The sequence below is a fragment of the Pleurodeles waltl genome, chromosome 4_2 (assembly GCF_031143425.1).
Source record: "Pleurodeles waltl isolate 20211129_DDA chromosome 4_2, aPleWal1.hap1.20221129, whole genome shotgun sequence".
NCBI lineage: Eukaryota > Metazoa > Chordata > Amphibia > Caudata > Salamandridae > Pleurodeles > Pleurodeles waltl.
The window spans coordinates 688964081-688976437 of NC_090443.1; the positions used below are offsets into that span (position 1 = coordinate 688964081).

The following is a 12357-nucleotide window of genomic DNA, read 5'->3' on the forward strand; positions in this document are numbered from 1 at the left end:
GTATCAGTTTTTTTTATCTGTGATTGGGGATGAGAACACAAAAATGAACTCTGTGATTTTGGCTAACCTCTTATACAAAATGTTCGTAGTGAAACCACAAACATGTTAAATATCCTGTAAAAAGTGATAATAGATCCTAGTTTTGTGTACATTTTTGCTTGGCTACTAAAGTAAATATCCAGAAACTAGAAAGGTGGGACAGTGGTTATTTAAGATTTTATGTTCGATCACAAGGGCTTTGAAGTCAACCCTCGATCGAATGGTAGCCAGGCCAGGGTTCTTAGGAAGTATGATATGCTGTCATGTCTTAAGGTGCTGAATGTGAGGCGGGTAGTGGCATTTTGCATGGGTTGAAGTTGATAGAGTTTTTAGGGACAGCTGAATAAATGGCCGTAGTGTAATTCAGCCTAGATTGAATGAAGAGCTTGACAACTGCTTTGTGCCAGTTGATGTAAGGTAAAAGTTTCTTTAAGATTTTGAGTTGATCAAAGCATGGGCATGGGTACCGGGCCCTTTATCACTTCTGTTTTAAGTGATAGATTGGTGTTGAGATGGATGCCCAGATTGTCTATGACCTTAGGTGGGAATCAAGAAGTTGGGTCAGGATTTAAGAAGGCCTAGCACCACATTAGTGTAATTGTTTTTACATTAATGTGGCTTTAGGCTTCCAAAATCGCCAGGCCATATTTACAAAGTGGCGTACTGCATGCATTGTGGCACTTTGTAACCCATTGTGCCACATTATGCCTGCACCAGGCATAATCTATGCTAAGGGGGGTGTCTCTGGTAGGGGGGCTGAAAAAATGGCACAAAAAACCTAAAAGATTTCTATGCGCCAATTTTGTCAGCATTTGTAATGCCTGCACAGAGCAGGCGTTAAAAGGAGGCACACCATTATCTATAAAGGGGCCTTAATGTGCTTTGCAGAATTAGTGTCAAAGGTTTTGAAGCGAATCCTGCAAAGGAACAAACTAGTGTCAAACATTTTGACGCTAGTTCCCTAACTACCCCCATGGTGCGCTGTATTTTCAATATGCCACACACATGGTGGAGCTAGGAGAGCTGAGGGGGCCTCAAAAAATGTGGCGCTGCATTGGTTGCAGCGATACTTTTCTTAAATCTGCCCCTTGATTTCTTAAGTCTTCCAAAAGCAATAAGATCACCTGTTCAATACTGTGTCATGACCACTCTCTGGTTTGGAAGCCATCCAAAAGATTATTGCTTTCAACAAATTGCTTTAGTGGTTTAAAAATAGTTTTCCAAAGGAAAACTTACCTCCTGGTCAGCATCTGCTCATACCCCTCTGCGCAGCTCCACTTGTTGCTGCTGTCACTGCTCTTGCTCTTGCTGCTGATTGAACTGAGAGCCTGCCTGACTCTCAGTTCAAGGACAACCTCAACCCCCAGGCACCCGCCTGCGCCTCATCCCTGGTAGCCATCTGTCCCTGTTGTGTGCATCTCTTTGCCCTTTTCCTTTCTCTTCCTCTCCTTTTTCGCTTTTTGCACCTTTTTTCCCTTTTCCCTTTCTCTTTGGTGTGCCCTGCTCCCTGCCGCTACTGACCCTGCGGCCCCACCCCCTCCCTCGAAAGCTCTTTCTCACCCTCCCGCCTTCCAGCTGACTGTACCCTCCCACCTCCCTCCCCTCCTTAATGGCGGCCTCTGCGCAGTGAGAGAGTGACTAATCTAACCTCCTAGTCAGGGCCTGCTCACTCCTGTATGCGCAGTTCCACCATTTTGCTACTGGCACTGCTGCTACTGCTGATCGAACTGAGAGCCTGCCTGATTCACTTTGAGGCCCACTTCCACCTCCAGGCACTCGCCTGTGCCTCATCCCTGGTGGCCTAGTGGCGACCTTTGCCTGTTGTGTGTGTCTTTGCCCTTTTCCTGTCTCTTTCTCTCCTTTTGCACTTTTCCCTTTCTCTTTGGAGTGCTCCGCTCCCTGCCTTTTCTGCCCCTGTGGCCCTGCCCCACTCCCTCTGAAGCACTTTCCCACCCTCCCAGCTGAAGGTACCCTCCCATCTCCCTTCCCTTCTTAATGGCGCCTAATGCGCATTGAGAGGGCGACTCATCTGACCTCCTGGTCAGCATCTGCTCGCTCCCCTTTACGCAGCTCCACCTGTTCCTGCAGTCACTGCTGCTGATTGAACTGAGAGCCTGCCTGACTCTCAGTTTCAGGCCCACCTCCACCCGCAGGCACCCGCCTGTGCCTCATCTTTGGTGGCCTAATGGCCGTCTGTGCCTGTTGTGTGTTTCTCTTTGCCCTTTTCCTATCTCTTTCTCTTCATTTTCACTTTTTGCACCATTTTTAACTTTTCCCTTTCTCTTTGGCATGCTCCGCTCTTGCCACTGCTGCCCCTGCGGCCCCACCACCTCTCTGCAAAGCACTTTCCTGCCCTTCCAGCTGACTGGACCCTGCTACCTTTCTTCCCTTCTTAATGGTGGCCGGTGCGCCAAAGGCAAGCCCGCCTGTGCCTAAACCATGACCAGCGCCACAACCCCTAGTCAGCCGACCATCTGTCATTACAACTTTAAGACCCTCCACACACTGAACTCCGGACGTTCCGCTCCCTGCCATCACGCATCAGCCTAAGACACCGAAAAATCTTTCTCCTGCTTAAACTGCCACTGCATCTTCACCCTTCACCCTCCACCGAACGCCATACCCCCAGCCACAAGGGTGAACACCCACCCTGACCACCTTAAATGCATCCTCCTCAACATACGCTCCCTCCAAAAACACACTATAGAACACTAGGACCTGCTAGACTCCACCTGCCCGGACATCACCTTTCTTGCCGAAACATGGTCAAACCCAGCGTCAGCCCAGCCATCCCCAGCGACTACAAACTGCTCTCAAGCTCCCAAGCAGTAGCCTGGCCATCGTACACAAATCCACCATCCACCTGACAACCAATGCAGAAGAACACTTCCCCCTCAAAAGGCACCTCATTTGCAGGTCCACGTCAACTCAAATTCCAACTTCCGATGCACCCTCATCTACAGGCCCCCAGCCGATTCTAGTCTTCAGTAGCTCCATCATTGACATAATAGCTCCCCACGCACTTGCCTCCATGAACTACTCTCTCCTCGGCGATCTCAACTATCACATCAACAACTGCAATGACCACAACACCACTTCCCTGCTCAAGAACCTCACCACATTCGGCCTCAAGCAACTGGTCACCTTGCCAACTCACATCACCGGATACACATTTAACCCCATTTTCTCCACCAGCAACATCACCTTCAACAGCACCTCCATGCTACACTGGACCGACCACCACTGCATTAATTTTTCCGTCACCACATCTACTGTCCACCTCTGCACCCTCCACTCCCCACATAGGAAATGGAACCAGATCACTGAGGAACATCTCACCAACACCCTCAGCATGTCACCACCTTCCCCCAACACAGACACAAACATCTCAGCATAGAACATCCATCAATGGATCTTCAAATGCACCAACACCCTAGCACCACTACGAAAGACCTCAGGTGAACACAACCTCAAGAAGGACAGCTGGATCACACTGGAACTCCAGGCGCACCTGCAGATGTCTAGAAAAAGATGGAGAAACAGCAAGTTTCCAGAGTACCTCGCAGCCTTCAAATCCACCATCAAATCTCATCATCACCTCATCAGATCCACTAGGAAAGCCGCCCTGCAGGACTGTATCAACACCCCGCACACAATACCAAAGACTTCTTCGGCGTGGTTAAAGAGTTCACCAAACACCAATCGGAAGCTGCAAACATCACTCCATCTTAGGACCTCTGCAACAGACCAGCCAACTTCTTCCATCAAAAAATCCAGGACTTCTACAATAGCTTCGGACCCCAAGACCCTCCGACCCCACCAACAACCCTCCAGCTGAGAAATTCCGAACCTTTACAGATCCTGCACTGCTGAGCCACCCTCACCATGGACGAGACCCGCTCCATCATGAGCAGCATCCACTCTGGAGCCCCTACTGATCCCTGTCCCCACCACATTTTCAACACAGCCAACATCTCTATCCCTCCTGAGCTCTGCCACACTCTTAACTGCTCAGTGGAGAAGGCTGCCTTCCCCAAGGAATGGAAGCACGCTGAAATCCGCCCACTCCTGAAGGAACCCACAGCCAACCCCTGGATCTCAAGAACTACCGCCCCATCTCTCTGCTGTCTTTCCAAGCCAAGGTCATCGAAAATGCCATCAACACAGAGCTCCGCAAACACATCGAGAATTACAACATCCTGGACATCTCCCAATCAATCTTCAGCAGCATCCACAGCACAGAGACTGCTCTTCTCGCCCCTACAGATGACATTCGCTTACCCCTCGACCACGGCCAAACAGCAGCCCTCATCCTACTGGACCTATTGGCCGCCTTCGACACATTCTCCCATCATACCCACGGCTTCAGGCTCCACGTAGATGGCATCCACGGCAAGGCTCTACAGTTGATACGCTCCTTCCTGGCCGGCAGAACACAGAGAGTCAGACTCCTGCCCTACCTGTCAGAACCTACTGAGATCATTCACGGAGAATGACAGGGCTCCTCCCTGAGCCCCACACTCTTCAACATCAACATGGCCCCATTCACGCCCATTGTCAGAAGCCAAGGACTGAACATCTCACTGACTGAGAACGCTACAATTGCCAAGAAGAACGTCCGCAAAGGGATGCAAGCTGTTGCTGCCTGGATGAACTCAGACAAGACCAAGATCCACATCCGAGGACACTTCACATCTGCCTAGGGAGACTCCTGGTGGCCTGCAACACTCAGCACCAACCCCCTCCCACCCCAACAAACCATACACACAATCTCGGCTTCATCCTGGATTCATCTCTCACCATGACCCACCAGGTCAACTCGGTCACATCCTCCTGTTTCCATACACTCCATCTTTTCTCCACCCAGAAGAATTTGAAGAAACTACAGCACATCCAGAACGCCCCTGCCAAACTCATCCTGAACATCCCCTGCCATGAAAACATCTCCAAACACCTGGGAAACCTCTACTGGCTCCCCATCGAGAAAAAGGATCAACTTCAAACTCCTCATCCACGCATACAAGGCTCCCCATGACCTAGGACCTGCCTACCTCAACAACCGAATAACCTTCTACTCCCCCACCCTCAATTCAGGAAGAACCTTAAGACCTGGATCTTTGACTGAAGCACAGTGGACCAAAACCCCATGGTGTCTTGAGACCCTTACGGGTGAGTAGTGCGCTTTATAAATTCTGATTGATTGATTGATTGGTTGATTGATTGATTGTTAGAAAAAGGTGGAAGGGAGACCGGCTGAACATAGTTGAAATCTTAGTAGTCAAGGTGTTTTTTATTTTTTATTTCACAATGTCATATTTCCAGGCCATAGGCAGAATACCTTGTTCTAAAGAACAGTTAAACAAGTACTGCAGTTCCTTCTTTCAACCAAGGAAAAATGTTTCATGCACTTAGCTGGGCATATGGCAGCTAGACAACAGCTTGTAACAGTAGTCACCATTTGGCTGTTGTGAAAAGTCATAGGAAGATTATGGAGGTATAGGATATTTTTTCTGGCTAGATTTTGGCATGTATTACTTTATTCTTGTTGAAGAAAAATTGAACAAGATTATCACATAGTTGTTTGGAGTTTTTTGGGGTAGCTGAGGAAGCTGAAGGAGATTGTAATTCTGATACAATGTGGAATATTTTTTTTCAAAGGATAGAAGCTCGGGATGTTTGATCAGATAAGTAATTTTCTTGCCTTCCTGATCATAAGTTTATAGATGGCATGTATGGTGATATATTCTGTTCTTTCATTAATAGCATAGTCTCTATGCCAGTGTTGGTTAGTGAGACACGATCGCAGCATTGTTTATTACATGCTTTCTGTTGAACCCTTTAAAAATACATGATTGTGTTCTGTGAGTTTCACATTTAACCATGCAAGTTTGAGATGAAAAATCCCAGAATGCTAATTACTGTCAGGCAAAACCCTAAACCAGTGGTTCCCAGTCTGTGGTCCGAGGATCCCCAGGGGTCCATGACACATTCCCAGGGGGTCCCCAGGCCTCGGCTGGGTGGAAGGCACTTCTCTAGCTGGGGCCTCTGACAAACATGTGGGTGTTTTTATGTTTATTACTTCCTTTGCTCAGCAGTTTTAAAAGCACTGCAAAGCTCCCTGTACAGCAAAAATAAAAGAATCAAGATAACTCTAGTGATTAATGTTCCTGCTGGAGCGGAATGAGAGATTTGGGCAGTGGCAGTTTTGACTTAAAGGTAGCGCAGATGGTTAATATGCCTACTGCAAATAACGTGTATCAAGCAGAGAACGGTATTTTATGTGCATGGCACAGTGGGTTACTGCTTTTGTCACAGAGATTATTTTGTTACTGTGCAGTTCATAATGGTAATTTAGCACAGTGAGCTATGAACTGCCATCAAAGACCTGCATGCAAACTGCTTGGCACAAATTAGTCTTTCATTTTCCTTATGCTGCTAAAAAAACGTTTGCTTGCGTAGAAATACATTCTTATTATTAAAGTCATCGCTAACCACTGCACTGTGCTCTGAATCCTGAGTTTGTGCATCTCCAGACCAAGCACTCTTAGAAAATGCCTACCAGTGTGGAGGACATGTGAATCCTACACCTTGTAGTTCCCTGTAAAGTGCCTTGACACCCTACAGTGGAATGAGCGGTGCTATAAAAAAAACGAACTAAATGTGACAGAGAGGTTAGGGAGAGATGAGAGGCCCTTATGGTTTAGTTCCTTTCCCCACCACTTATTTATGTGAAAAAGTTTTTCTCATATCCTACATACCTAAAAAATAAAAACTGAAATCGCTCCAGAAATGCAGAATCTGACCTGAGGATTCACCTTTCCTAAATGAAAGCAAACATTGAAAAGTTAGTCGCCGCGATGCAGCGCCAACCTTCCCGATAAAATGTTTTGATTTTTGCATATTTTTTCAATATCAAATAATTATTTCTTTAGTAATGTGAGTATTTGTTTTTTGTGTACTTGTTATATTTTCTGCGAATTACTGTTTTAATGCTTGAAATTTTAATCATACAACTTGCTTGGAGGTCCCCGACTTCCAGTAATGATTCATTGGGGGTTCTCAGGAGTCAAAAGGTTAAGAACCACTGCCCTAAACAGTAATGCTTTGTTTGAACAGCACTCAAACATGTGCTTTATAATCTTTCATCTAAAAGGTAAATGTATCAGAACTCAGGTTTATCTCACTAAATCCCATTGCTTGATTGCACAGTGACTTGAGTGCAGCTTTCAACAGATGTCATGATATTTTCAACAGTTTTTTTGCTTTAACATCTACCTAAAATCTTTTTTGTCACACACCTTCTCTTGCACTGGGTATCTGTTAAACCATCTTGGAATGTTTATCCACACTGCCAATTAAATGCATCCCAAATGCTGCAGCACACCTCATTAGGGCTTGAAGAAATATGGACATATTGATGGAACTTTATAGACAAACTCCCCTCTTGCTGGTCATCACCACCTTCAAAATCAGCTGCTTCATTTACAGATCCATCATGACACCAGCCCCACTTGCTTGAATGGCAAGCTTGTCATATCCAGTGGCTCTTTACGCTCTGCATCCAGGACACCTTTAGTAAGGCGACAAAAAACGTGAAAAAGCAAGGGAAAAGGCAGTCTCCGCCGATGCATCAAGGATCTGGAATACCACTGTATACCTGCAGACAGCCCAACCCATCATTTACAAATTAGAGTGGCCTTACACATTCAATTTCTGCCCATGCATGCATTAATACAGAGAACACGATTTGCACTGCTTGGTTGGACAACTGGATCTATTTGGTATCGACTTACAGACTAAGGGGCATATTTATGACCCCCTAGCGCCACTGGAGTGTCACTTTAAGTAACACATTTACAAATTACTTGAACTAATCTAATACTGGTTACTGTATTATGAGACACTAATCTAAGAGATACCGATGGCTTTAAAGATAATGGAGTCTAATCCCTAGTGACAATACATTTATTTTCAATGTCCCTAAAGATGATTTTAAAGGATATGGTGAGCTATTGATGTCATAATTGACAGCTTCCCACATAGGACACCTCCTGAAATGCACAGTGTGTTGCAAAATGATTATGACACACACCAGGATGAATGTAATATGTTCTCAAAGGAAATATGATACATGGCAGGGTGAATCAGAACTGAACCAAAACACATATGTAACCTGGGAAAGTGATTATGCTACATAGTGATTAACATGAATAATACACACTCCAAATTGAATGTGAAATATACTGAAATATATATCAGTCACACTGAAATTAATATGTCCCTCACTGTACACAATAAAGCAATCACTGAAATGAGTACAATAGGCATCAAAAAGAATGGGACATTTCTTGAAACGTTTGGCATATGCCAAGAGGAATATGACACATATTGAAATGAATATGACAGGTTAAAATGAATATAAGGTACTGACATAAACATATTATAATCTGAAAATAATATAATGCACATTGAAAATAGTACAGTGCACATTGACAATAAAATACCATACACTAAAATAAACAATATACATGTTTCAATGAATTTGAATTGCATTGAAATTAATATTATACAGATGGCAATAAATATGGGACACACAGACATGAATAGGAGATGATTTAAAATGAATATAAGTCCCATTGAATTTAATTTGACCTGCCTTCAAATGAGTATGAACAAAGCTGAAATTCTCATGACATTTGTCAAAATGAATAATGCATACATTGAAATTAATATGACACATATTCAAATGAATATGATATATGTTAAAATGCATAAGGTGCATCTTAAAATTAATATGAGAAGTGTTAATCTGAATTAATATGAATATGACATCCATTGAAATAAAAACATTGGTTGAAAGGAATATGACATATGGTAAAATGAATATGACATGCGTTGAAATGAATATGAGCATCATTGAAATGAATTTGACATGTTTTAAAATGAATACAAGTTGACATTAAAATAAACATGACATTTATCGAAACAAATACGGCTTGCATTGAAAGTAATATGATAGACATTGACATGATTATGATACGTGTTGCAATGGATATGATTCATGTTAAAATCAATATGATGTGTTAATATGAATGAGACACCCATTGAAAGGAATATGATACTTGCTAAGACGAATATGACATGCATTGAAATGAATATGAGCACCACTGAAATTAATTCAACATGCCATAAACTGAATATGGCCAATGCTGAAATTAAAATGAAACTTGTCAAAATGAATGTTATGCTTTGAAATGAGTATGATATACAGCAAAAGAAATATTGCATATATTGAAATGAATATGACCTATGTTGGAATGGATATGACCCATGTTAAAATTATTATGCCAGTCAAGGTGAATATGACATTCATTGAAAGGAATATGACACATGTTAAGAATAGTACAAGCCACTTTGAAATGAAAATGACACCTGGTGAAATTAATATGGCCCACATCAAAGTTAATATGGCATTAATTAACATGAATATGACACTTTTTTAAATGAATATGGAACTAAGTGAGATAAATGCAGCATTCCTTGAAATGAATAAAGCACATATTGAAATAAACACAAGCCAAGTTTAAATGGCTATTACCCTTATTTAAATGAATATGGCTTGCTTTAAACTTATTGTTGATTTGCTTTAAAATTAAAATTATATATTGAAATTAATATTGCATATTGTGAAAGGATATGATATGGACTCAAATTAATTACCTAAAATTAATATACCACACATTTAGCAGAACATAAAACAAGGATCCAACCTTTACCACACATTCATTACATGCATCCATTTACAAGCAGGTAAGTATTTCTACATTTGTCACACAGTACTTTATCGCACAGGTAAGTATTTTTGTAAATAACAATTTTTTATGTGCGCATATAGGTAAAGGGTGGTAAGGATATCTTTTGAGTTTAGGGTTGGGTAGAGGTAAAGGGAGGTAAGGGTGATTTTAGGTTTTAGGAAGTGGGTTGAGGTAAAGGGAGGTAAGAAATAAAAAAAGAGGTTCCCCCTCAAAAATAAAAAGACACACACACATATGTATATACATATATGTATATATGTATATATATGAGTGAATATATATATATATATATATATATATATATATATATATATATATATATATCCCCGTATGTGTGAGCATGCACACACATACATATATATTTATTATTTCAGGATTAGAGGGTCGAATAAATTACGCAAAAAAGGATGTAGGGAATTCTGGATAGTTCCCATATTTAGGTGGAGAGCAGCTCCTTTTTATGGAGCACCCTACAAGTGTCCATTTTTCTAACAAAGGTTTTAAGTATAGAATTTATACAGTTCCATCCACGCCATGCTAGAAAGTGCCAATGTCTTTTGACATTTTTACAGCAAAGTCTTAAAGCACAGGATTAGCTAGTGCCATCCAAGCTGAGCTATAAAATAACAAAAGTCTTTTACCACTCCAGGCACTGTAGCACAGCTTTGAATTGCCAAAATATCATCCAAGCCAACCTGGAAAGAATAAAAGCAACCTCTGGCACATATTTCACTCTTATTAGAGCTCTCCAGAGAGGTATAGCTTTGTCCAGACCCAAGGGAGCATCTAGCATATGTCTCACACACACACATGTACATGCATACATATACACAGTATGTATCTTTACATATGTATATTCATACACACGCACACACATACATACATATATACATGCATATATACATGCCACAAACATTAGTGGGTGAGGTCCATTATCACTGCATTTTGTATTATTTGCGTGATAAAGGCATGTGTTGTATTTGCATGCATTGTAATGTCTACCATAAAAAAATGTTGACAGGAATACAACACTCATTACTTTATCATGGGAACTATCCAGTGTGGGGATGAAATGTTAGGGTAGAGTAGTGAAAGGTGAGTCAGGGATGATAGACAGAGATCAGATAAGGACTAAGAATAGAGCATGAAGAGTAAGTAGTGAAAGATGCATGGGTATGAGGAGGAAGAGATGAGTAGTTGAAGATGGGAAGTTAAGGATGAGTGATTAGGAGTGAAGGTTGAGAAATGAGACCGAAGAGTAAAAACACAAAAGCAAAGATGAACATTGAAGGAAGATGAGTGAGAAACGTTGTGTTAGAGATTAGGATAGATGTATGAAAGGTGATTGAGGGACCAGGAGTAATGGTGAGGAGTGAAGGATGAAGAGCAGGAGAAGCAAAATGGAGGACAAGCAGTGAGTTAAGGGAGAGATGAAGTACGAGGTGTGAGGGTTGAGAGGTGAAGGATGATGACCGATGGTTGATACCGAAGCAGCGAAAATTTGAAGAGTGAGGAACAAGGAATATGGCACGAGAAGTAAGGAGTGAGGCATGAGTGATGCAGTATTAGGCAGGAAAGATGAGAAGTGAAAAATACGGCATGAAGAATGGGAAGTGAAAAATGAGAAATGAGGGGTTAGGGACAGGAAGCAAGGAATGAAGAACAAAGACGAACGAATGGCAGTTCAGGAGTGGGAGATGAAGTGGAGAATGAGAGGTTAGGAGGGAGGATTGATATATAAGGGTTGTTCAGTGAGCCACTGGGACCAAGGAAAATGGAAATAGGAATGAGGTTTAAGGAATGAGGAATAAGAATTGAGGCATGAGGGATTAGATTATCCTAAAATAGACAGGGTGATGTACATTTTAGGACATCACTGTTAGTCACTTTTACTCATCACACAACGTGAGAAGAAAGGGTGAACCACAAGAGAGATGGAATGAACATTTAGGGGCAAAAGGTGAGGCATAATGATGGCAGAGTCAGGGAAGAAGAATGAGTGCTGAGGTGCAAGTGATAAGAACTGACTACTGAGGGATGAGGGATTGGAGTGAGAAATGAAAGATGGGTTATGAGGAATGAGATTGGAAGATGAGGCCTGATGAGTTAGGTATGATAGATATTGTTTAAGGTATGAGGGCTGAAGAATGAGCGGTGAGGACTGAGGGATGATGAGTGACAAATGAGGATGTCTTAAAATAAATTAGATACTGTGTGTTTGAGGGCTGAAGAATGAGTAATGATGGATGAGGAGTGAGAAATGAAGTGTGAGGGCTGAGGACTGAAAGGTTGATTGGCGATGATATAGTGAGAGATGGAGAATGAGGGAAGAGTGAGGGGTGATGAGTGAGAAATATAACATGAAGATTGAAATCTGTATCATGGAAAGGGAGAGATGGGGATATCCTAATATGGTCAGGTGGTGGACATCTTAGGAAGCATCATTCATCCAGTTCCTTGTCACTGCTGAAGTGAGAAGTGAGCAGGGATATAGGAGTAAGAA

At 42.4% G+C, this 12357-nt stretch overlaps 1 protein-coding gene across 1 annotated transcript in view; it reads left to right on the top strand.

Annotated features, from left to right (window-relative positions):
* Positions 1 to 12357, top strand: part of LOC138293926 (atrial natriuretic peptide receptor 2-like) — a 445904-nt gene that overhangs the window by 399316 nt on the left and 34231 nt on the right. The window lies entirely within an intron of this gene.